This window comes from Hyperoodon ampullatus, assembly GCF_949752795.1.
Source record: "Hyperoodon ampullatus genome assembly, chromosome: 7".
Taxonomy (NCBI): Eukaryota; Metazoa; Chordata; class Mammalia; order Artiodactyla; family Ziphiidae; genus Hyperoodon; species Hyperoodon ampullatus.
This window is the reverse complement of record NC_136920.1, coordinates 29,795,465-29,822,637: the sequence shown is the minus strand read 5'-3', so window position 1 is coordinate 29,822,637 and position 27,173 is coordinate 29,795,465. Positions and strand designations below refer to the sequence as shown.

Genomic DNA, 27,173 nt, shown 5'->3' with positions numbered 1-27,173 from the left:
GATTAAAGAGAATGGTAATCTTGAAAATATTAAGCTAGTATGAGTTTTTGAGTGATTCATTTAAAAATTCATGTATGATGTTTACTGTTACCATTGTCTGTATTCAGATGGTTTAATCGCCCTCCATCTGTGACTTCTCAGTGATAATGCCTAGTAAAAGAGCCTATTTTAAAAGCCTTCTATGGAAGAAAGTAAGCCTTGCAGACAGGACAGGCTACACAATTTGTGAAGCCCAAGGAAATTGGAAATGTGGAGCCCCTTGTTCAAAAAAACCGGAAAAAGTGCCATTAAAGGTACTAAAATATGAAACTTTTTTTTCTTTCTTCCATGGTCTGTCTCTCAGCTTGTAGTGGTGTTTGCATTTGCTAGGTTGGGTCATGTTCCTTCAGGCATGTGGATACTTTCTGAGCACAGATTCTCATGGGCCCCTTGTGGTCTCACCCCATGGCTCAGGCATAAGCTGCCCATCAGATATCAGGTTTTCCCTCCTCCAGCCACTTGAGATGCTGTGCCTTGGCCAGAGGTGGGGAAGTGAGCCAGGCATCTCCCCTTCCTATAGCCCCATGGCCCCAACCCACACAGGATGGGAATTGCAGCCTCCACCCTGGAACATGACAGCTACCTGGATCAGAGGTGGACAAGAAGCTTGCCCTTGCCCGGTGCCCACCAAACGCTCTGAAGCACTGCCAGCCCTGGGCAGGACAGCTGACTCCATGCCCCCACCTCATAACCAGTGGGTCCCATGGTCATGGACCTTCTCCCACATCTCTTTTCCTATAAAGTAATTTCTTTCATTAGATCCAATTTTGTGTAGGATTCCATTATCAATAATTAAGCATCCCATATATCATTGAAGTGAAACCTGTAGGCAGGAAATGTAAACCCATATTGGAACAGCTCTCTGATACTTTATTTAAATTTTTTTAATTGTTATTATAGGTTTTCTAGTTGATTTCAATGAGACAGCTGATGCACTATAAGATAATTTATCAGAATTGGAAGTGTAAGTACTTGTTTCTCTTTGAATTCTGTGTGTCTAGCCCAGTGCCTGATATTGTGCCCCACCTCAAGATGCCATGGGATACATGCCATCCCTGACCCTTTCCACATCCATACCCAGGGCACCCTGCCTGCACAGAAGCAGAGAGCAACAGTATTCACTGGGAGAGCAGAAAGCTGGAGACTGGGAGGAGGAGACTGCAGTGTAGCCATCCCTCTGTGCATGCTCCATTGTCCCACCAGACTTGACTTACAGAACACAGATTCAAATATAGAAATATTGGGCTTCCCTGGTGGCGCAGTGGTTGAGAGTCCGCCTGCCGATGCAGGGGACACGGGTTCGTGCCCCGGTCCGGGAGGATCCCACATGCCGCGGAGCGGCTGGTCCCGTGAGCAATGGCCACTGAGCCTGCGCGCCCGGAGCCTGTGCTTCAAAACGGGAGAGGCCACAACAGTGAGAGGCCCACTTACCGCAAAAAAAAAAAAAAAAAAAAAAATATATATATATATATATATATATATATATATATTAAGAATTTCAAGGCGTCAGTTACAGAGCATTAAACCCCAAGCTCTGAGCCCTTCTGTGTGACATCTGTGAAGCTGCCTGCAGACTAAACCAAATCTACCCATAAAACAATAAGATAATGGCTAACATCTGTTATGCCAAGCACTGTTCTAAGCACTTTACAGGTACTAATTCATTAATCCTCAGAAAAATTTATGAAGTATGTGCCATTGTTATCTTCATTTTATAGATGAAGTAACTGGTATTCAAGGTCACTCTGTAATAAAGGGTACACTGAAGATTCAAACCCAGGGAGTCTGGCTGGATTTGTCCAGCAGCGATCCTTGTTGGACAACTGAAAGAGTGAATAACTGAGACATTCACTCAAAAAGCAAATCACACTTGTAAGCACTGTGCAATGTTGGTGGCTTTGTCTTAAGCAAATTTCTAGAAGATAAAATCCTGATTGATTGCAGGTACCTTGGGTATTCTCTAACAGGCTGTTGCCTTGGTCTAGTTAGAGCATCAAAAGCAACTATCAAATAAACAGGCTTCTCTCAGGGATTTGTGGATACTCCTAGAATTGTGATGTTTTAAAACCTTCTGTAGATGTCTACTCCAGTCCCCACCCAAGTTGCCCTGCCCAAGGTTATGCAGCTAATTAATGACAGAGCTGGGCCTCAAACCTCTTTGTCTCAGAGAAAGAAGTGGAAAGAAAGTTGCTGGACACCTCTGCCGGGCAACATTCTTGGTAAATACTTAGACCCTTCCTTGAGAAGCCTGCACTGGGAAGAAGAGTGTGTGAGGCAGGAAGAAAGGGGGCTGTCTACCAATATCTACCCCAATGTTGACTTTATTTTCTTTTTGTCGCCCTTGTTAAAGGTGATGTCATGTTTCTTTGTGTAAAAATACTAGTGTTGACTGCAGCCATTTCATCTTAATCATAATTGCTATTATAAAGCCACTATTTTGATTGAAATTGCTATTATAAAATCTTGACATTATAATGGAAAAATTGCTGGGTCAATGTGTCTAACCCATCCCTCCAAAATAAGAGAATTCAAAGACAACATGCAGTGTGATTCCTTGATGCATGTGCCTTCAAGTTGCCAGCAAGATAGATCCTAATAACTCTCATTAACTTTATTTGTGGGATTTTCAAGGGACCAGGCCAGAGACCATGACGGTTGCTTCCTCTACTTCCTCTACTGACTTTCTTTTCCTCCAGAACGTAGTATGTCACCATAGAAAAACATGGGATAAGAGCCAAGGCTAACCTGTTTATTTAACCAGTTTATTGAGGAATGTCAACTCAGGAGGTATACATATTAAACAATTTTATTTGCTCTCATGGTAGCTTTCAACTGGCTTTGTCAAATCTTTTCCTGTCCCTTAGGTATATCTTTGTCATATTCACCAACTTTGGGGCCACTTGTTTATTAAAATTTAGCCTCTAATGCAGTTTAAAATCTCATCTGCCCTCTACCCAGTACAGGCTTGAACTGGGATCCTCACTGTTTGAAAGGTGGAGAGGGATTGGAGAACTGTGTCTGGTTCTGAAGATTCTGGGTCTCCCTGCTCTTTGCAGGGCCTGGCTTCTCTAGTGTGTTGGACCAGGGAGAATGGAGTGGTAACAGGGCACATGTTTCTTTACACAGCTGCCCACTTGTAGAGTCCTCTGTCCATTATGACTACTTCTCTGACTACATCTGAGGCCGGCATCCAAATCCTGGCCCTCTCAAAGCCTGGATAGATGAGAGTTTCAGAGAGCCCTCTAGGGTGTCCACACCGTGTTGTTTTCTGAGGTCAGAGCATAGCAGTCATGCCACCTCCTTCCGTGCCCACAGTGGTGTGCCTCGCCAGCCTCTTGCTGATGGTCTCCCGTTGCCAGGCAGGTCATCACCTCGGGTAGAGCACCAGCAAGCTGACTCAAGTGCAACTCCACCTTGTCCCACAGGAGTTTCCTGCGAATGCAGGCTGCTCCACCACTGCCCCTCTCTCTGCCCTGCCCTTCCTCTCTAGCTCTCTCTGCCTTGCTCAGATGGGCACAGGATGGATTAGCACATTCTCTGCTCACAGATCACCAATGGAGAATGAAATGCTGATGTTTTCATCTCACAGGTACAGCTAGTCCTTGAGTTAGTCTCTCGGAAACCCCGCCAGCACCTTCGAAACTAGCTTCATAGAATAGAATCTCCTTTCATCACAAGCACTGTACTTCGCACAGAGACCAGCGGCCCTGTCAGTCTTGCCCACCTTTCCCCAAATTTTTATATGGAGGTTGGGGTGATAGCTGTGGTACATTCTACCACCTTTTAGGTTTGAGAGGTGTCTGGGCCCAATTGCTGAAGACTCTCTTTAGGTCTCACTTAGTCCCTATTGTTGTCAAGGATGGGTCCATCCTGTCAAGCAACAATAAATGTACCACTCACCATGCTGTTATATTTATATGCTGGTAGAGGGAATAATTTTTAATGCAGAGCAAAGCCTTTGAGAAGTCCTTGGCACACAGTAAAAATTAATGTTCATTCCCTAGCCCTTTCAGAAAAAGGCTGAGAAGATTTAACAAAGGAGGATGGGGCATCAAGTAGACTTTGACAAAGTGGATAGGATGGAGAAAAGATATTTCAGCCAGAAGGAGCACATGAACAGAGGATGGGATATGGAAAACTGGAGAGCAGATTGGGGAAAGTGAGTAAACTTTTTGTTAGTGGAAAAGCAGGATATAATATCAGAAAAGCAAACTGGGAACATCAGATCAGGGTGTTATTGAGGACAGAATTAGGGAACCTAAACCCGGGTACAGTGGAAAGGCTTTTCAGAAAAGAGAAAATAGCAAATGTGGGGAAGTTGTCTCTTAGGCAACATGCAGAATGGGGTAGAAGAAAGGAGACCAGGGAAGTAGTATTATAACAATTTAAAGAAGAAGAAATAAGGAAGGTGGGGTGCAGGAGAGCTGATGGAAAGGGAGAATCTAAGGAATATTGGGATCATCTGTGATTTCTGAGGGCTAGTCTTATAGGGCAAGATATGCCAGCATGTCCCAAATGCATGCTGCATAACACTAATGCCGTCAGATGCACCAAGTCAACAAAGGATTCTCTGATCCGATGAGCTGAGGAAACTCAGGATAATATAGCCCCCACTTAGAAATTCGTAGTTAAAGTAACACAGCAATCCTAAAGAAACACACACACACAAACACACGTAACTTTGTTTAACCTTGCATTTCCCAAAATTATTTGATCATAGAACCCCCTTGTTTGTGACTCCTATCGTACAGAAACAGTGTTCCAAAAAAGACACTTTGAGAATCACTGCACCATGTTATATGTTATGAATAGATTGACATACAGATCTGTATGTTAATATTGTAAATTTCTTTAGCAAACAATAAAAAGCAAAAGCATAATTTATGATAAATTCTGTTCCTGAGTAGAATCGTTCCTCTTGGACTCTCTAAGCTTGAGCTATATCTTTTGAGACTTGACCTTGTCTCATATTCAAAATAAAGTATCTTTTTGTAGAATAAGACCAAGAATAAGTGGCTCCAATTTTATAATAATTTCTGGGATTGACTTTTGTGGCCTTAAGATTTAAGTACATCAGTATCTGTGTCCTTAGCTTTGGGCTCAGAAGGAAAAGAGCTTTATTTTTTAGAGTGCATTTTTATTTTAAAGTGAGCACATGTAAAGCAAGGATTCTGTCTGGGAAAATAAGAGGAGGAAAGCTGTCTCATTTGTTATATTGTTACACATAATAACTGCTAGCTGAAAGTGTGTTGGATTATGAAAGTAAGGCAGATATTAATTACACTTTATACACAAAGAAATTTGAGACTTAAATATGGTAATTTATTGGTTCAAGGTAGCTAATTTATGACAGAACCAGGACTTGGGAGAATCAGGACTCATGGTTTTTCTAATAAAGCAATCCTCTGAAGGAATAAAAGATAAAATGACCCCTTTTGTTGAATGTCAAAAGGTCCTTTCCTTTGTTTGTAAATTATTCCAAACCTCTAAGGGGGCCTAGCCACAAATGCTACTGTGTTCACACTTTTTCTTGGACAGAGGACCCTCCCTTCCACACAGTTACTAAAGTCATTGAATGTGGTGAATGTGTCTTTCTTGCCTTTACACTTTTCACTGTATCCACTGAAGAATATCAAAGACTAGTAAACTCCAACTCTCAGGGCAGGGATTATGCCCAATTGAATAATAAAGAAACTAAAGTAATAAGCAGCATCTTATTCATATACCTCCAGTATATTTTTTCACTTAAAGAGACTCATCTATCTCAAAAATAGTAGTGCCTGTGACCTTAACTCAAGCTTGAACTGTTGCTACATTATTGTTTTTAACTTATAAACAAAAGCTTATGAAGGAGGTAAACTTTACTTCCAACAAAAGAAAAATGGCAAAAATGGTTTTAAAAGCCATTTGCTTTATATCTTTAATAATATTCAAATATTAGGTTAATAAGAAGAAAAATGTTATTTTGTTTATCATTTTTCTCATATTACATATTTTTGATGTGTCATTTATAAAATCTGTTTCAAACTTATTTTGCCACGATCAGATTTATAGTTGTTTTACATATCTGTTCATTCTGAAAAGTATTTTTACTAATAAAGAAGAATATATAATCTGTTGAAACAAAGGCTGGTTACCTCAGAGAATGTAACTGGGAAATAAGGAGTAGGGAGGGGCACTTGTAGTTGTTTGCTTTATATTTTTTTTATTTTATATTATCTTTTATAGTATTTTAATTTATCATAATCCTATATTACTATTATGACTTTTTCAAAATTCATAAAAATTGGTTTTAAAGAATGAAGGCATATAATTAGCTTCGTGAACATTTATACTTTGTCAAAAAATTAAGTATTTGAAACATACAGATATACAAAAGCTTCTATGTACCCATCACCCAATTGTGACAAATGTTAATATTTTACGGAAGTAAAATTTTTAACAAGTAAACACCTCAAACTTGCCCTATTGACTTAGAATAAATGGGAGTTCTTAGACTTTCCTGCCTGAATCAGCATCGTTATAGAAAATGGCATATGCTGCCATAGCGCTGTCTTATGCCGTGGAGCCCTGCTACAGAACACTTGTAATTATTGGTTGCTGGGCAATGGACAAAACAGCAAACCCAGCTCCCTTCACTTCTACATTTATTTATCTAGATTAATGATGTAGACCATCATAAACAAACAAGATATTTGTTATATAAATAGGATGGCTAATGCATTTCAGGAAATTTTAAGATTTTCCTTCGCGTTCAATGTGTACTTTCAGTGCTTTTAACCTTGAAAGAGATATAGATTGTTTGGAAACCAAAATTAAAGTTAGATTGAAAGAATATAATGTGATTTCCTTAGCTCATGATAAATAGATTCACTATGGATCTTAGGAAAGGTACATTGTGTTTTCTATTTGAATTGTTTCCTAGCAAATAGAAAGAATAGAATAATTCATGTATAGAATAATAAATAGAATACTTCATTTATATTAAAGCACAAAATAATCTTACCAGTTAAAAGAGAAAATCTCAAGTTATTCTTGGTTCTCATTCTCTACCAAACTTCAAAGGATAATCAAATCCAAAGGAAATTTTTTTAACCAGCAAAGCAGAATGTTATAATGACAGTTCTTTTTTTTTTTTGCCGTACGCGGCCCTCTCACTGTTGTGGCCTCTCCCGTTGCGGAGCACAGGCTCCGGACGCGCAGGCTCAGCGCCCATGGCTCACGGGCCCAGCCGCTCCGCGGTATGTGGGATCTTCCTGGACCGGGGCACGAACCCATGTCCCCTGCATCGGCAGGCGGACTCAACCACTGCGCCACCAGGGAAGCCCGACAGTTCATTTTTGAACGTGCTTGTTCATCTATAAGGGCTAAGAAAGTTATAAATGCAATGTTTAACCGTTTTATAAGGTATGATATCTACTGTCAATTGTAATGGTTATACTACACCATATAAACAGTCAGTACAAAAGTTCTGCCATCTCTAAACAGGTTGTTTCCACAATTAGTATCTGTGTACTAAGTTAGCAATAAAATATATATGGACCCATTTCCTCAGATTCTACCTCACAGAGGTGTCACAAAAATAAAATGAAATAATACGTAATCATTTTAGGAGCGAAATGTAAAATGCTACCCATGAAAAAATGTCTAATAAAAATAATAATAGACATCAATATATCCAGGTGTACTGGAAATTAGACTTCAGATCTCAGAAAAGATTTTTTTTGTTATATACCCTTCTACTCCCCTTTTGTTGTCTATCATGGTAATTTATATAGTGGGAAGGCTTTGACACTTTCTGTATGCATAACTGCTTCAGTTACGTGATGAACTGACCCACTTACTAATATAATTCAAAATAATAACTAACATTTGCTAAATGCTTCCACATGCTAGGTGTTATGCTAATTTCTTTACGGGTTTAACCCATCTGATTTTCATAAAAACCTTACGAAGAAGGCATTATTGTTAACCTCAGTTTACAGAAGGGAAGAGCCAGTCAAATTGTGTGCTCAAACACTACTCAGGTGGTGGAGCACCTACCTCATTCATAATGCAGGCTCTGAACCCCCATGTTCTGTCACCTCTCCCATCCAGCACGGGGTCCGTCATCAGGTAAACACTTCTTGCATTCCTACTGCCACAGCTTGGGATTATACCCGCTTCATCTCATCCATTGCCCTGGATTCATAACTGAATACGGCAGTCCCCCGTTATCAGCGGGGATACATTCCAACATCCCCAATGGATACCTGACACCAAGGATAGTACCAAACCCTGTATATACTATATTTTTTCCTGTACATACATACCTATGATAAAGTTTAATTTATAAATTAGGCACAGTAAGAGATTAACTGTAACTAGTAATAAAATAGAACAATTATAACAATATACTGTAATAAAAGTAATGTGAATATGATCTCATGATCTCTCTATCTCTCCAAATATCTTATTGTACAAATTTAATGTCTTTTCCATCTTAACTGAGCATTTATCATGCACCATGGCCACAACTTTTGCAGTCTGAGGTAGGACAGAAAAACTAGCACAAATTTCTTTTTCTTTTTCCACAATTTCATAGATAGAGGATTCATTCTTACTGTAGAGCTTAGCAACCTCAGCATACAAATATTTTTTCTTATTAGGTCTAGAACTTTCACCTTTTCACTTACAGGGAGCACTTTATGGCTTCTCTTTGGCAAATCGGGATTGCCCAGCCTTACTACTCTTGTGCTTTGGGGCCATTAAGTAAAATAAGGGTTACCTGAATACAAGCACAGGGATACCCCAAACAGTCAGTCTGAGAACCGAGAGGGCTGCTAAGTCAGCGGTCCTCAACCTCTTGGCACCAGGGACAGGTTTCATGGAAGATAATTTTTCCACGGAGTGGGGCTGGGGGTTGGGGTGGGGGTATGGTTCAGGTGGTAATGAGAGCGATGGGGAGCGGCAGATGAAGCTCGCTGACCTGCTGCTCACCTCCCCCTGTGCAGCCCGGTGGGGCGGGGATAGGGCCCCCTGTGCTACGTGACTAACAGGCTGGGTTCACTGGAGAAAGGAATGATTCACATCCTTGATAGGAGGGAGTAGGAAGGCGCAAGGTTTTGTCATGCTATGTAGAATGGCTTGCAACTTAAAAGTGACAAATTATCTATTTCTGGAATTTTCAGTTTAGTATTTTCTGATTGAACCCGCAGAAAGTAAAACTGCGGATAAGGGGGGATGACTGTACTTCATCTGACCACATCTCATCTCCTCTTTTGATTCAGTCACTTCACCTGCTCCTTATGTTCTAGGACAGAGGGTCTCGAAGGGTGATCTGAGAATCAGCAGCATCAGCATCACCTGGGAACTTGTAGAAACACAAATTGTTGGCAGTGGACCCAGCAGTCTGCATTTTAACAAGCATTCCAGGCGATCCTCCTACATGAGTTTTTAAAGAACAAGTTAAAATACCAATAGATAGTGATATTCAAATGTGACATGTTTATCTACAAATATCTTAGGCTGTATTTATTGCTTGCTGAGCTCCCTCCTCTCTGTGTACAAAACAAGCACATACTTGCCAGACCACAAGCAAATCCATAATTTGCATGATTAGTATCAACATTTCCATTTATTTTGAATGTACAGCACATATTTATCTGAATTTTTACTCACAGAGTTCCCATTTCCTTAATCACTACCACCACAGCCCAAATTCTGAAAACAAAAAAAAAGAAAATTTTTCTTTCCAAATTCTTAGACATACTTTGCTCTCAAGTTGCCAAGAGAAGATTTAAGAAAGCCAATTTTATACCCAAAGGCTATAAAGTTGAAGGAATTATATAGACATCATTCTAAAATTTGTACTGGATTATCTGATTTGGCTCTCTGGCCTAAAGTTCACCAGATAATTTCCAGGGCTATAATTCATTTTCACTTATGAGACCTTAGTCAGTTGTTGGGAAAATGGTCTTTTTTTCCCCTCTCAAGTTAATCCAGTAATGCTTCCATGTACCATTAAACTATTGGCACATTCTACTCCCAGAGGATAGATTTTGTTTGGCATCCTGAGGAATTTTGATATATTTAAGAAGGTGAGAAGTACACATTGGCATCATTTAAACAACATAAGTCTAAACCCAAATTAGCTGCTACATGCCAAAAATGCAAAATGTGCCAACTGTTTAATAGTACACAATAACTGTTCAACTACATAAGTTGATTTCAGCAAAACTGTTTGGTGTGTGTTTTATCCTGAATCATTTAGATACAATTATGCCTTATGGTACCTTAATAATAGAGGCAAGTTGTCCATGACTTTTGCATAGCAGATTTAAATAATATTGAAATGATAGTCATACCAGAGTTGAATAAAATGTAAGAATACTGCTTTAATTCAAAATGCCATTTCAGCAGCTTCTATGCTGCCAACAAATGTGAAATAGGAAAATAAAGTTTGAGGTTGATGATTGTTGACAGTGAACCTCTTAACTTCCTTTAATAGAATAAAGTTGGACTTTTAGCAAGTTGGAAAACATATTACACATTTTCTTTTATTTTCAGACTTTGAAGTATATATATTATTCATTTTATCAACATTTATTGAGTGTGTGCGTATATATAAACATATATATATACACACATATATACACACACATACATGGGATGCTATGCAAACCATGGTTGGAAAGATAAACATAGAAAGATAGATATGACATAACCTTCTTTAGGGAGCTTGCAGTCAAATGGGGAAGTCATGCAGCGAACACAAGTACTAACTTTAACACAAAGCAGGCAGTGCTAGTATTTTAATATAGGTAAAAACCAAAAGTTAGTGTGGCATAAGAGAGTAACAGAATTTAGGTGGTGGTAGGGGCTATGTTAGAAAGATCACCTGGGAGCTTCATGTGATTGGTATAAGCAGACTTTAAACATTGATCTCCATGGTAGGGCAAGCAGAGGAATTGAAGCAAGCGTAGAAGCCACAGAGTGTGGGAAGGGAAAGGTGGCGGGGAAGAGGCTGCAGTTATAGAAATAAGGTATGTTTCTCTCTTTACCAAATCAAGGGAGAAGAACTGGATGCAATTTTACATAACATGTAGGATATATTTGAGATGATCATAATATATTAGTTTCATGGCCTACCTAAAATTCACTTTGGGTAACCTGGGGTCACTCACTCCCAAGAGTCATCCTCCAGACAGCCAAAACTGAGGTGCCTTGAGGAGGTAGTGTGACTTCCATTCTGGAGAGACTTGCCATCGGTAGTAAGTCACCATGGATAGAGGAAAGCAGCAGTGGTTTTAAATGTGAACCCCAAAGAAAAAGTCACAAAAACAAATGCTCTAAATTAGGCCTCTTCTCTCATAGGCAACTCTTTCTAGTGTGCCCCAGGGTGAGTGGCATGAGAGGTTTACTTATTTAACAGTGATTAATGATTTTTGCAGGCAACCTAGGAGCCAGGTAGTAGAAAATAAAGTTGGGAGATAAATTAGTATAAAGTCATGACAGCCTTCTTTATATTTAATGCCAAACAACTTTCTTCAGGATGAAGCAAATTAAAGCATAAAAATTATTGCTCAAAATTATATTTGGACTATATCCAAAAAAAAGAGCTTTCTTGTAACATGCAAAACAGAATATTTTACAATTGTAGATTACAGATTTTTTCTTAGAGATAAGCAGCTGAAGATAGTTTTAGAACATCCTCCAACTGTTTTCTTTTTCTGCAGTGAACAGGTTCTTTAGTTGTGTTCCCTCATGGTAATAGTTAATATTATTATATTATTCTCTTATACATCTAAATAAATTCCTCTTCAGCAGAGTAAACCCAGATCTCATAGCATAGGTTTCTGGTTAACATTTACTTTAATGAACACTAAAATGTGAGTATTATCGGTGTCTTCCCCACCCCCACTCCCATCAGACTATCTCTGTTACCCTCAGTGAACTTAAAAATATAGTAGAGCAGAAAAGGCTAGTAGATAAGAAACAGCCGCATATAATGAAATGTAAATTGTGCAGAGTAGTCATATGATTATAGCTCAGCAAGGAAAGTCAATTAGGTCTAGAATAAAGAAGGTTCTAGGACTTGGCCAAACCTGAAATGTGGTAGAATTAGGAAAACCCTGAAAGACGAAGGTCCTCCTGAAAGAGAAGGGTGCAAGTGAAAGCACAGAGGTTTGAATGCCAATGGCACACTTGGAAACAGTCTAGAAACTGGCCTGACTGAAGGAAACTTGTGGTGGGGAAAGTAACTGAGATGGGGATGATTTACAGAATGCCTTGCAACCAAAGAGGAAATGGAGGACCAGTGCAGGTTCTTGGCAATATGCTAAAAGCAACATTTAATAAATATTAGTCTGGTGGAAGTATACAAGATATATTGGTGGAAGCAGAGAAAAGAGGGATGCAGTTATTTTAAGTGTGAGGTTATGAAAGTGTCAAAAACTATAGTAAAAGTGAGGAAGGAAAGAAAGAGATGCATAAATTCACTTCCAATAAATAATCAACAAGACTTACACACAGATTAGTTATAGAGTGAAGAAAAATATGATTAAAATGCAGCTGTTCTATATGGCCCTGTATAGTCGCATTTGGCTTTTCTGAGAGCTATTTCTCACAGCAACTTGGACCTAAATCTTATACATATCCACACAGCTACTACTCCAAATTACTTCCTCTGTCAGTGATTTCTAATTCTAACAAATGATCGTTAAAACATCCATTATTTAATTTCTAATTATAGTCTATCAGAAGAATTTGGAGGCTTTTACATGTATTTAAACAAGTTCTCTAGAGTATAGGTAAAAAGAGGAAAGGAATTATGGGTGAGGGTAAAAGGAAGGAGAAAAAGTACTCAGAAAAATAAATACATCAATTGAACCACATAGTAATTCCTGCAGCTAGAAAATAAAACTAAATATGGGTGATTTTATTGAACATCATCAGAGCCATTTAAGCTGCTTTATTCCCTGTCAGCATCTGTGAACCTTTATGGCTTTTATAATATTGATACAGGTACTTCCTGGAGGCAGATCGGTCGGTTGGTAGTTACTCTTCTCCCAACTTTGTTGCTGGCACAGTAGCACTCCCAGGAAGGGAAACCGGATTTGTGATGGATCTCATCCCCGATATGAATAACAGGGGCTCCCAAGGGTCACCATAAGGCCTTTTCTGGACTCTGGAGAAACTTAGGTTTTTCAGAGCACTGAAACCTCCAGGAAAGCAACTGCCTTCTCCTTAAGACGTGGTTAAACTCACTCAAAAGCATCTCTCTCTTCCCTGTCACAGTGGTCTTTCCCTCAGGCTACCTGAGATGCAGTCATTGGATTTTCAGAGTCCTTGATTGTCTTGCCTGAAGGTACAACCTGACCCAGATAGATGTGACATGCCCTTGTCCTGTTGCTCAGTTCACTTCCACAGAGGTTTTCTTCCATAAGAAGTGTTAGGGTTTTTTGTTGTTTGGGGTTTTGTTTTTACATTTTCTGCTTTCTGTCTGATAACGCTGAATCTTCAGAGAGTGAGAAATGTATACTTTCTGACTTCTCCTTCCTGCCAGAATATCTTTCTGATAGCATGTTTCTCACAGGGCTCATTTAAATGTCTTCCGTGGTGAAAGCCAGGCTTTTGTCTTAGTCCCTGTGGTTTCCCTGATTGTTCAGTTCTATGTCCATATTTAGTTCCCTGCATTCATGATTCACCTTTCCTTTCTCTAGCCTTTAGGCAGACATGCATTTAACTGAAATATGCAGAAAGAACATACCTCTTCTGAAGACCTCCACAGAAGAGAATTCCTCATCCTCCAATATTTAATCTCTCACTGTCAGTATCTCTACATTTAAATTATATAAAATTTTAAAGGCTCAGAGAATCTAGAGAATCTATCACCATGCCCTAACCTTTTACTTTATGTATGAGGAGATTAAGTACTATTCACATTCCTAAACCCTCCTCAACTCAGGGTAATATGTACATTTTAAATGATCACTTTCTAACAAGTCTACTGGTAGAAATTGACTTTGACACCTATTTGTAAAGCAGACTCTAGCTTGGCTCTATAGCCAAGAACAATGCCCAAAGCTCTTTTAAGAACTTAATTTATTTCAAGCATTAATTAAGTTCTTACTTTATGTCTAGCATTCTTCCAACTTAAAAATTAATTTCAAACACTACATTTATTCTTCTTTCCAACCCCCATCAATCACATGTCCTCTCCCAGGTCTACATTTTGGAAAATCTAGGAGAAGGAGGGGAACCAAAACTCTAATGTTAGGGAAGAGAAGCACAGGAAACATAGCTGCTATTAATACTAGATGGTGGGGTTGGGGAGTGGGGTGGGGAATGGCATAATCCCTGTCAGAAAGGCTGAGCTGGGAGGAAGAGGAGAAAGATTGCACACCCAGAGTTTGACATTGAATAGACACTCAATATTTTTGAATTAATAAAATGAAATGAGGGCTTCCCTGGTGGCGCAGTGGTTGAGAGTCTGCCTGCCGATGCAGGGGACACGGGTTCGTGCCCCGGTCTGGGAAGATCCCACATGCCACGGAGCAGCTGGGCCCGTGAGCCATGGCCGCTGAGCCTGCACGTCCGGAGCCTGTGCTCCGCAATGGGAGAGGCCACAACAGTGAGAGGCCCGTGTACAGCAAAAAAAAAAAAAAAAAAAAATGAAATGAATCAGTGAACAACAGACTCAAAGCTCTGTCTCCAATGTAGTCCCAACAACCTTTTGGATATCTCCATCTTACCGCAAAGAAACTTGAAATCAAACATGTCAAAATCTGAATCACCTTTCCACCCTCTCCTACCCTTCTAATGTCCCCTATCACAGTACTTAGCATGAATCCAGCCACCTAAACCACTAACCTAGGAGCCATCCTCTCATTCACACCTCACTGCCAGTCCTTTAACAAGTCTCATCAACTCTACCTTAACAACATCCAGGAGCTAGTCGAGTCTTCCCACAAAAAAAGATACGAAATATAGGGTTTTTTTGTTTTTTTGCGGTACGCGGGCCTCTCCCGCGTGTGCCACCAGGGAAGCCCCGACATATAGTTTTAACACAACTTCAAATAATCTCTGTCTTATAAAAACTGTGAACAGAGAAAGGAAAAGCTATTCAACTCATGTTATAAAACAAGTATTATCAAAAGACAGGGATAAAACAGGAAAAACAAACTATAGGAAACTATAGATCAGTTTCACTTATGACCATAGGTACAAAAATCCTACATAAGACACTGTTGGATGGAATTTGGCAATTCATTCTCTCTCTCTCTCTCTCTCCCTCTCCCTCTCTCTTTCACACACACACACACACACACACACACATTACTAAGTATGGTTTCTCTTATAAAACCAGGAATGATTCAATATCACGAATGTAGAAAAGTACTTAATAAAATTCAGTACTCATACTTGGGAATTTAAAAAAAAAATTTTTTTTCTAGGAAACTGAGCATAGAAGAAAAGTTCTTATTCTGATAATAGTTGACCCTCAGGAACAAAGAGGAAACATTTTTCTTAATGGTAAAAATTTAGAAATGTTTCTACTAAAGTCAGGAGTAAGCATGTCCGTTCTCTCCAGGTCTATTTAGCATTATTACTAGAAACATTAACCATTTTAATATACACCCCTGCAAAAAAAATGGGAAAGAATTAAGTAGTATTATAACTGTAAAGGACAAGGCCAAACTGTCCTTACTTTAAGATAATGTGACTGTTTACATCCAAGGGCATCCAAAACTATTAGAGAATCAACAGTGTTGCCAGATAAAAGATCTCAGACCTACGACTGACTTACCATCCCTGTAACTTTGGTCATTTGTTAGCCTATCTATACTGTAGTTAACATGTGTAAAAAGGTTGTTGAAAGGGTTGAATGACTTAAACTACGTAACGTGCCTGGTACCTTATAAGCATTATTATTATCTAATATTATTAGCTAATAGTAGCATTAGCTATTATTATCACCATTAAATTACTGTATTCAGTAGTCTTCTTGTACACCAGGTATACCTAATCAGAAAATATAATAATAATAATAACTAATGATTACTCATCAGCTCATATTAGTCTGCTCACCAAAACACCCACCATAGTTTTCCCAGTCACTCAGTGTAAAAGTTCTTAGAGTGGCCTGTAAGACCTTTGTGGTCTTGCCCTCCACTCTGTGTCTGTCCTCTTCTCCCACTCTCCCCCTGGCTCTTTTTAACTCAGATATGCTGGCCTCCTTGCTGTTTCTGAAGCACTCAAAGCCATCTACCTCCTCAGGGCCTTAGCATTGCTATTCCCTCTGTCTGGGACACTGTTTGCCCAGGTATCCAAATGGCTTGCTCCCCCACTTCCTTTAGGTCTCAGATATCACGTTATAGCAGCTGCTACTATATATTTAGTGCCAGGCCTAAAAAGTACCTCACATGAACTACCTAATGTCAGGAGAGAAAATGTTCATCTGTTTTGTTCACTGCTCTATAATTAGTGCTAGAAACAGCACTGACACATCATAGAACTCAGTAAGTATTTGTTGGATGAAGAATTTTAAATCTCCTGAGAGGTCATTATGTGCTAAACACTGACCTAAATGCTTTCACACTTTAATCTTCACAAAAAACTCTATTGAGTAGGCCATTACTATGCCCAGTTTACTGATGAGAAAACCAAGGCATGGAGAGACTAACTTGTATCCTGGGATCACACAGCTGGTTAATTGCCACATGTGCATGCTCTATGGCACCTGAGATTAACACTCACAAAAGATGTACAACTTTGCTTATGGAGAAAAGTTTCAAAACTGTATTAAAAACCCCTTTAAGACCTTTTAGTTGGAATATTCATAGGTAGGAAAACTCAGTATCATAAAAATGGGGAATTCAATGCAATTATAGCCAAATTCCTGACAGAGTTTTTCTTAGAATTTGACAAGCTGATCCTTACTTCAAATGGAAAAGCAAAGAATCAAGAATAAGACAATTTTAAAGAAGAAGAACATGGAGGGTGACTTGTTCTATCAAATATCAAATCTTCTCATAAGGCATAAAGAGTTAAATCGATATAATGGCCCCAGAATGGACAAATAAGCCAATAAGGGGCAATAAAGATCTTAGAAAAACAGACCCCCTCCAATACAGAAAATTGAACAATGTCAGATGTGGCATTACAGTATCATAGGTAAGGAAGGACTGAGTGCTGGGATAATTGGTTATTCTTATGAAAAATATTTATTCTATACACAAAAAATAATTCCCTGTTAGTTTAAAGGATTAAATGTGAAAAGACAAACTTTAAAACTTCTGGGGGGAAAAAATAGGGCAATGGTATTTGACCATATTATATTTTAAAACCCCTGGTTGGTTAAAACAAAAAAACAAAAAACCATGAGCTATGTAAGAAGTAAAGAATTTGCGGGCTTCCCTGGTGGCGCAGTGGTTGGGAGTCCGCCTGCCGATGCAGGGGATGCGGGTTTGTGCCCCGGTCCAGAAGGATCCCATGTGCAGGCGGAGCGGCTGGGCCCGTGAGCCGTGGCCATTGAGCCTGGGCGTCCAGAGCCTGTGCTCCACAACGGGAGAGGCCACAACAGTGAGAGGCCCGCGTACAGAAAAAAAAAAAAAGAATTTGCAACGCACATCACCAGCAAAGAATTAACACCCAGAACTGAGTGTGTCATAAAATAACCACTCGATTAAAAACCGGGCATAATTGGGAGATTGGGAATGACACATATACATTATTGATACTATGTATAAAAGAGACAACTGATGGGAACATACTGTATAGCACAGGGAACTCTACTTAATGCACTGTGGTGTCCTAAACGGGAGGGAAATCCAAAAAGGAGGGGATATATGTATATGTATGGCTGATTCATTTTGCTGTTTAGCAGAAGCTAATACAACATTGTAAAGCAACTATACTCCAATAAAAATTAATTTAAAAAAATAAAAACAGGCATATGTAATTCCCAGAATAGGAAACAGAAAAAAATGTTCAAAGTCATTGGCAGCCAGGGAAAATGAAAACTAAAATAATGTCTATCATGTCATACCCATCAAATTGGCAAATTTTTAAAAGTCTGACTGTCACGTAAATTGGTGAGAATTTAGAGAAACAGGAACTTCCATATGGTGCTGATGGGATTATAAATTGCTACAACTACATTTGAGAAGAACTTGGCAATGCCTTGTCAAATGGATACTGTATATATCTTTTGACCCAGAAATTGCATTTCTGGATATACACTGTAGAAAAACGTCGACATATGCAAAAGAAGAAAAGGATGTTGAATACAGCATTTCTTATAAGACAGAAAAACTGAAAACAACATAAATGTCTATCAACAGGAAATTAGATAAATTAATTTTATATATTCACACAATGAAGCAGTACTGTAGAGCAATTTAAAATCAATGAGCTAATATATTTTAAAAAATAAAATAATAAAATAAATGAGCTAGACCTACATGTATCACCCTGGTAAATCTCCAAATCATAAATTTGTATGAAATAAAACAAGGTTCAAAATAATACATGCATTGATACTATTATATAAAAATTTTAAACATGAAATATGATATTTATATGTTTATTTATTTATGTATAGTTAAAGGTGTCCATGAGAAAGATAAATGTCAGATTTACTTTAGTGCTTACTTCTGGGGAGGTATGGATTGGGGAGAGGTACACAAGGGTCTTCACTACTGTCTTATTCTGAAGCAAATGTGACCATATGTTAGAATGTGATAGAGTTTAGTCATAAGTACATAGGTGTTTCATTTAATGTTATTTTCTATAACATTATATTATAGTTTTCTATATGCCTGAAGTACTTCTATATAAATACACACACGCACCAAATCTAGCCACTTCTCACCACCTCTGCAGCTACAGTCATGACCCTACCCCCCATTATGTCTTGCCACCGTTAATCTTTTACCAGAGCTGCTGCAGTCACCTCCTACATTTCCTGCCCACATTTCATTTGCCAAACATTGCTCAGAGTAATCTTTTATCACCAAGTAAATCAGATTATGCTATTCTCCTGCTCAAAACACTCCAGTGGCTTCCCATAGAAGTTAAAATTCATACTTCTTACCATGGCTCACAAAGGTCTTGTTCCCCCTCTACTCATTCCCCTGGCTCACCAACCACACTGGTCTTGCTGTTCCTTGCCAAGCATGCTGTTCTTACTTACCTCTCGATTTGCACTCACTGTACCCTCTGCCTGAAAGCTCTTCCCAGGTCTTTTACATTGCTCCCTCCTTCACTTCATGTAAGCCTCTTCTCAGATGACCTCATCAGAGAGGCTTTTCCTAACCAGCCTATCTTAGACATACCCTCTCCTTGGCCTAAAGCGATGATACCTCTGTGACGATGGCGTACTTCGCACCAGGACTTTGTCTCTAAACACCAATTTACAATAAAAGAAACCAGGGCTTCTAAGAGAAGTGCTTGATTCCAGGACCAAGGGAGGGACAACACAAGATGAAGCTGAACTTCTTGGACCAAAAAGTAAGGAACTGCTTTACAAAGATTATGAGGCCAGGTCAGAAGAATACAGGAGCCAACCTGATGGAGCTCCTAATGACCAAAGCTGAAAGAATTTGAGCAACAAAATAAATAATGATAGTATTGATTTTTAACCCATAGAATAAAATAAATATCCATGAGTCAATACTGATATAAGTAAATAATAAGTTAATAAACATAAAAGGAAAAAAGGGAAACAGACACACCATTAGGCAAACAACACAGTAATGTTGCAGACAGATCCCTTAATGGATGTGAAAATCAATGGCCAAAATTTTGAGGAAAAACAGGGTTTGCACATTTCAAAGTATCTTGACCAAGATACTTATCAATTGCAAAGGGAAAAGTAGTAAACTTACTTTGGAGAGACCTAGCAGACACCAACTTAACTGAATGGTCAAGGTAAACAACACCAGAAATAATATACATCAGCCATGATATACTATGAACCTCTTGGTTTGATGCCTTGAGAAGCACGCAGGGCACATCATTTCTGCAGTAGTCTTGCCAAAAATGCATAACTTCAATCATGAGAAAACTTTAGACAAACCCATACTGAGGGACGTTCTACAAAATAACAGATCAGTATTATTCAGAAATATCAAGGTCATACATAGAAGGCAATGAAAAAAACTGAAGAATTGTTACAGACTAGAGGAGATTAAGGAGAAATAACAACTAAATGCAAGTGAGGTCCTGGGTAGAAAAAAAGAACATTAGTGAACCTGGTACCCAAGATAATATCTGGTACTTAGTGGGAGTTTAATAAATATCTACTGAATTGGTATGTCCACCTATCCAACTGTCCTGTCCTATCCTTGATGCCTTCCTTTTCCACATGCTCCACATCCAGCTTCTTACCAAAGCTTCATTTCTTTTAACACCTACTTCCTCATGGAGAGAGACTAGGTGAAAAATTATATCAGCAACACATCAGCATCTTTTGAGTAGATCAGATGTGAACTTCCCTATATACCCAGGATAAGAATTTATGTTTAAGGAGTGAATATTAAAGGGTATGGGAAATTCATTAAGAAGAACCACACTCGGGCTTCCCTGGTGGCGCAGTGGTTGAGAGTCCGCCTGCTGATGCAGGGGATGCGGGTTCGTGACCCGGTCCGGGAGGATCCCACATGCCGTGGAGCGGCTGGACCCGTGAGCCATGGCCGCTGAGCCTGCGTGTCCGGAACCCGTGCTGCACAACGGGAGAGGCCACAACAGTGAGAGGCCCACGTACCGCAAAAAAAAAAAAAAAAAGAAAAACCACACTCAATGCTCTGTGGTGACCTAAATGGGAAAGAAATCCAAAAAAGAGGGGATATATGTATACATATAGCTGATTCACCTTGCTGTACAGCAGAAACTAACTCAACATTATAAAGCAACTATACTCCAATAAAAATTAATTAAAAAAAAAAAAGAAGAAGAAGCACCACAGAAGTGATTCCAGATGGTAGTAACAAAGTCTCCAGCTTTGCCTGCTTGGGGGATGGGATCTCATCATCATTTGCCTGAATTGCTGCACTAGCCCCCTAATTGGTCTCCCAGCTTGCAGTTTTGTCCTTCCCTCTTTACCCCTCCAAATCCTGCCCTACAAGAGTGATATCAGTATAGCCAGAGTAATATTTTCAGGGGATAAATCTGATCATGTCACTTCCCACGATTAAAATCCTTGATTGACTCACCATTGCCATCAGAATGAAAGCCTTACATGTACTGGCCCCTGCCTACTTCTCCATCTTTATCTTTGACTGTTTCCTCACACAAACCATAAACTCCAGTTGTACCAAACAACCCAGTCTGCTTGTCACATCCCCTCTTTGGCTTTGAATTTGCTGTTTGTTTTCTCCTCTGATGCTGCCTAACTCTGACTTGCCCTTTAAATTCAATAGGATCAGTACCTGTTCTTCAGTCTTTCCTTATCTGCTGAAGTTTCTCAGCGACTATCAGCACCTTCTTAGGGCAAGGACTCCTTGTATCTCCAGCTAGCTTGTTGCCTGGTACATAGTAGATGCTCAATAAATGTTTGTTGAGAGAAGAAGGAGAGAAGAAAAAAAGGAAAGCGGGAAGGGAATTTTTAAAGTTATGTATATATTAAGCAAATAAACTCTTCCCTCACTTTTTCTCCTTCTGTATTTCTACGACCTCAGCTATTGCATATGCATACAATTTATTTATTTTTCATGATTCTCTTTTTGTCCTTTGACATAGATGAAACATTAATGTCAATTAACTGAGGAATATGGAAAAGCTGTTTCCACTTTGACATAAACTATTACTGGTAAAGATGGTATTAAGCCAGATTGAGACTGTGGAATGCTTCTCTCATTTTAACCTTCAGAGAATCTGATAATCTAGTGAAATCTAGAAATAGCACCAAAAAGCAAGTCTTAAAACAATGTGTGCCATCTTAATCAATACAAAGAAATCGGAGTATACCTTCTACTTACTTGATATGTTTCCTCTTTATAATGTACTGAGAAGTTTAATTGGTATTTATTTGCTATACCCAGAGTGGGGAAAGCCTTGGAAGGGGTTAAATAAATTAGCTCTTGAGTTTTGGGTCTACTTTAGAATGCAGTGAAAAGAAATTTCTAAAGGAAAATAGTGGAAGTCTCAGGCTAGTGAAAGAGAGAAGGTCCCGGTTGCGTTTTTACCTCAGTGAATTCTTTCCAAATCAGACTAAAGCATTTTTTCACATCTACCACACCAAGCACAGTATTTTTAGTAACAGTAATACACAGCAGCAGCTTGTCATTTGGGAGCTGACAAATAAGCATACTGTTCCTCTTACACACAATATGCTACACATCCTTATTTCCACTCATCCTTACAGAAGCTCTTTAGCTTTCCATGTTTCTTTAAGGAGATGACAAGGAGTACTGGTTAATAAGCTCTTGGGGTTATTCAATATCCCTCTTCAGTGCTCATTTTCTGAAGTTGAAAACACTTATGCATGTGCACACATGCACACTAAACTTTGTCAGAGGTGAAGTACTCCAAATGCCACTTGAATGTGATTAAAAGAATCCTGGGCTTGATAGGACTCATTACACAAGATGCCAGGCCTGTTGGCTCAAACTTTGGTCTAAGAAAAGGAAGCATCTTGAGGGAAAAAAAAAAAAAAAAAAAAAAAAAAAAGGCTTGTGGAAATGGAGGTTAACAGTTTATTGTATTTCTAATAAAAATATATGCTGGATATATCCTTTTAAAACAGAAATGTAACAGAATTTCTTATTACAGATTATATACTGGAAAAGCATCTCTCTTTTCTTTGGCTCTAGATAAGAAATCAAAGTCTATCTGACTTACCACTCTGAGTTTCTAGTCTAGGGTTGTCTGTTTTCCCTAGCTAGTCATTATAATTTTGTACCAAAGTTCAGGAGACTATTAAGCAATTTTATATTTAATGTCATTGGTAAATTTCATGTTAAATTCCAAGTCACACTATGATTAATATTGTTATTTTACAATATGGTTTTGAAAGTCTTCCAAAACAGCTTAAAGTCACTCAATTTAGTTTTTACCTTCTAATCTCAGAGTGTTCACAAGTCCATCCTAGGGTTGAGTCTACCCCTAGGTAAATTCCTCGAGGATTTATTAAAACATCCCAGCCTCTAATTGAATTTGTGGAACTCACTCACGTTCATTCTTTACCATTCCAGCAATAGGATATATTTGAGTTGTGTAGTGTAGTAATATAGTTGAGGTTAATGATTGTTGAAATCAAATAGACTTGTGGGAACTTAAGATTATAAATCCAAGGTTTCATGGATGGTAATTGTACTGTGTGTTTCAACCAGACTAGACCATTTTGACCTTGGAAGTTGTCAGCCTAGAAAGTTCTCCACATTTGCATTTTTTTATCCAGCCCATGTTTTATCAAGCAGTTATGTGTCACAAGGTATTGTGCAAGACCTCACCTCATACTAAAACATTTTAGATGAACTGATTAAGCTTTGATTTTCATTCTGTTGTTAATGATATGTTGACAAGAAGGATGGAACTTTTTAATAAAAAAATAACATTTAAAGATCTTAAATAAAATAACAAGGCTATGTCAGTTATGTAACATATCTCATCTTATTGTGAGATATCAGCTTGTGACTTACTTTTATCCATCATTCTGTTCAGTGAAAATTAGCAAAATTGCTTAATATGATTTTATTTAAATGACTATTCATGTTGAGAAATTAATCTTATATTCTGGTGCCTATAAAACCAAATAGCAAAAAGAAGTTTTGCCTAGTTTTGCCCACATAATGCATTAATCCTTCTCCCAAGTAATTAATTTAAAAATCAGGAAATTCTTCCCCATTCACGTTTCCCTGCAGTAAGAAAGCAAAATTAGAGAATTTATTAAGTTTTTAGTCTTCCCCTTTGTTCTGCTGTGAATGTTCAATGTGTAATTCTACAAGAATCCTCTGCTTAAAAATAATTGATCCTATCCTGAATGACTGGAGCAGTTATATTAACATTAGTATTACCTTATGAGGGTAAGAAAAATGTATTATTTATGGATGTTCAAAGTATCCTCTCATTTTTTAAAGGTTTTATCATAAAAGGTGTCTGAAATAAGAATTCACTGTCCTTCTCTCAAGCTACAAAAAATGTATAATTCTAGTACTTTGTAAAATGTATCTTCTCATAAACCTCTGCTAAGTACAAAGCAGCCTATTGCTTTGATTTTTATTAATGCTTATTTTCATGCACCAGTAATATTATTTTTTCTGTAATATGTCATACCTTTTTTTTTTTTTTTTTTTTACTTATTTATTTATGGCTGCGTCGGGTCTTCATTGCTGCGTGAGGGCTTTTTTCTAGTTGCAGCTAGCGGGGGCTACTCTTCGTTGCAGTGCGTGGGCTTCTCATTGTGGTGGCTTCTCTTGTTGCGGAGCACGGGCTCTAGGAGCATGGGGTTCAGTAGTTGTGGCACGTGGGCTCAGTAGCTGTGGCTCACGGGCTCTAGAGCGCAGGCTCAGTAGTTGTGGCGCACAGGCTTAGTAGCTCTGCGGCATGTGGGATCTTCCCAGACAGGGCTCGAACCTGTGTCCCCTGCATTGGCAGGCGGATTCTTAACCACTGCGCCACCAGGGAAGCCCTGTGTCATACCTTTCTTAAGTGTTTTCCAATTACTACCTTGAGTAGTTTGTGTTCATCAGCCTTAGTGCTTATATTAAGTCGGAAATATTGATGAGCCTGACCACCATAATTAAATGACATATGACCTTATGTCCACTTTCCTTGGGATGGGCTATATATTAACTAAACTCCCAACTAATTATATCCCAGCTTCTTTCTCTACTGCTAGGGAAATAAAAATGTGCCCTGGCTACATGAACACTAGAAAAACTGAAGTTTTGACTAAGCAGTATCTTTGGCTTGCTTTTTCCAAATAACACAACTTTAAAAACACACATCACCATATTCAATGTAACTTGGCTATTCTGGGCCCAAAGGGGCCCATTCCTTTTACCCTATGAGTTTTGTGATCTTTTCAGGATGGCACTGTTCCTTGAAAGAAAATTACTGTAAGCTCCAGCCTAATTGAGTGGATTATGTCTTGCCACTCTCATTTTCTCTCTCATGCTTTGTCAAGTCCTTTCCCTTAAGTACAAGTATACATCAGTTTAAGTATGCTAGATATTTTTTAAGTATGGATTTACAAAAACATTAGGGGAGGGTATTTGCATTTCAAAAGTTCTTTTCACTTTATACAAGATTCATAATAGAGTCCATTTAAGTATAAGTTCAATAGTATATATCTCATTTCATAACAACTTGTTTTAGATAAAACTTTTCAGGAATAGAACTCCCTGTAAACCCCTGTCCTTAGGAGACTTCCTTAGATATTCCAGATGGTTCTAAAGGAAAATTAACTGCAAATTATTATGACATTTTTTAACCTGATTATATTATGATCAAAATAGCAGGACCCAACCAACTCTTTACCAGAATGTTATGTTTCTGAATATGATACAACGCTTTTTCAGTCCAAAACTGACATGGTTTAATAATCCGCCACTATTGTCAAACAAGTTAGCTTAGGATGTTCCCACTAATTGTACATCCCCAAGAGTGGGGAACTATGTGGCTTTATTTTTTTTTAACTATTTTATTAAGCTTTAGCCCTCTTAGGAATTAAGCTATGTGCTCTACCCTATAATTAGGTTAGGTCTCAACTTTTTTGGAAATGTTATCAAGTCTAAGTCTGTTAAGATGCTCCTTAGAATGATAAACCGGTTGCTCATTCATTTGTTTGTTTTTGGTAAAAATTCAACCCAAAATTCAACTTTAATACTTTAAATTGGAAGAATGGAAATGGTAGGAGTAATGATTTATAGACTTTCTCACTAGAATAAAATTTCAACCTGGTATATATACACCAATAACTATATAAAATCTCTGTAGTTGGAAATATTTTTGGAGTCAAGAAGAAATTTGGATTTAAAAAATATACATTTTAGTAGCATGGGTAATAAAGGATAGGGATAGAGGGGAGAAATGCTAATAGCAAGATATATCAAAGAATATTGAAATAAGAGCAGGAGTCATTTAGAAAGATATTAGGGAAAATGATTTATTAAGCTAAACAAATAAGAAGAAGTATCTTAGTAAATAAGGACAGTTGGCATGTATGTAGGTGTGGTCTTGGGACTTTGCCACCCAGACCAGGGATTTGGGCTGTGGGGAAGGATGATGACCATCTGCTCCAAGTGACTCCTACTGGCTGATACACAGAGCTCAGTTGGCATCAGTCTCAGAGGAGACTGCCAGCCTTCCCATCGGGAAATAAGCAAAACAATGGCATTGCTGTCAAGCACAGAAATGAAGTTTAAGATTTAAGTAACTGGCAACTCAAAACAGGTCAGGGAACCTTAGAGTGTAATCCAGACAGATATAAGTTAACTTGGTTGTGGAACAGGCCATGTTCGCAGTTAAAGGAGGATATGCTTACAAAGCCAGGCAGAAGTGATCTACAGTGAATGTGGTAAGCAAAGACTGAAACTATTACAGCTCACTAGATACTTAGCACAACCTCTAACACCTCAATCAGACACAAAGAAGACAAGACTCCAAAGGGAAAAAAACCACACCCCATACGCAAATTCGATTACATGAAAATAATGTAAATATTGAGACAATGTAATAAAAAGAGAATGTTCGCCCATCTCCCCTGTCCTCACAACAAGGTTTATTTAAATGATCTTTTCTTTAAAAGGCTTCAAAAGCCAGGACCAGTGAACTTTTTGTTACCTTAAGGGAATCTACATTTCTTTTTAAAGAACTTGAAATTAAGTTATAGTGTGACTTAAAGGGTTCAATTTTTTTAAATAGCCTTTAGAATTCAAAAACATTTTGTTAAAATAAATATACTTTCCAGTAAGAATGTTTTCACTTTCTCTGTTTAAATCAGAGATAATTTTGGTCTTATACTTTGCATTTCAATAGGCAAATATATGTTCTTGCTATGGATTTACAGTTGTTTTCAAGTCTATTTAGCTATGATTATTTAGAGCCCATGTATTATGCATATAATTACTTTTAAATAATTAAATGGAATCTTAGCTGAAAAGTAACCTTAAAATTATCAAATAGATTTAATATATGTAAAGTTGCTA

At 38.3% G+C, this 27,173-nt stretch overlaps 1 protein-coding gene across 1 annotated transcript in view; it reads left to right on the top strand.

Annotated features, from left to right (window-relative positions):
- Window positions 1-27,173, top strand: part of ELP4 (elongator acetyltransferase complex subunit 4) — a gene marked incomplete at both ends in the record, with an annotated part of 235,941 nt that overhangs the window by 188,755 nt on the left and 20,013 nt on the right. The gene's annotated exons all lie outside the window — the stretch shown is intronic.